This window comes from Meleagris gallopavo, chromosome Z (assembly GCF_000146605.3).
Source record: "Meleagris gallopavo isolate NT-WF06-2002-E0010 breed Aviagen turkey brand Nicholas breeding stock chromosome Z, Turkey_5.1, whole genome shotgun sequence".
Taxonomy (NCBI): Eukaryota; Metazoa; Chordata; class Aves; order Galliformes; family Phasianidae; genus Meleagris; species Meleagris gallopavo.
The window spans coordinates 59,512,853-59,513,094 of NC_015041.2; the positions used below are offsets into that span (position 1 = coordinate 59,512,853).

Below are 242 nucleotides of genomic sequence, written 5' to 3' on the forward strand. Positions count from 1 at the left end.
AAAAACATACCCAGTCGTAGCCTTGGCAGTCTCAGGTCAATCTTGCTTTATCGTCTTACTATTCATTTGGAGTGCTTGACATCAGCAACTGCTTCATCAGCTCCAAGGGATCTAAGTCACCAGGTAGACTTAGAAGCTTACCAAAAAGTGTGATATTGTAAATTAGTGCTGAGTATTGGGACTAAGTAATGGGTCTGAGGTTTTTGCATAAGTGCCAAACTTTGGTGTTCATTCAGTCAGTA

At 40.9% G+C, this 242-nt stretch overlaps 1 protein-coding gene across 1 annotated transcript in view; it reads left to right on the forward strand.

The window, feature by feature from the left end:
• The window catches only part of ECPAS (Ecm29 proteasome adaptor and scaffold), a 57,871-nt gene that overhangs the window by 33,806 nt on the left and 23,823 nt on the right, over positions 1–242 (forward strand). The window lies entirely within an intron of this gene.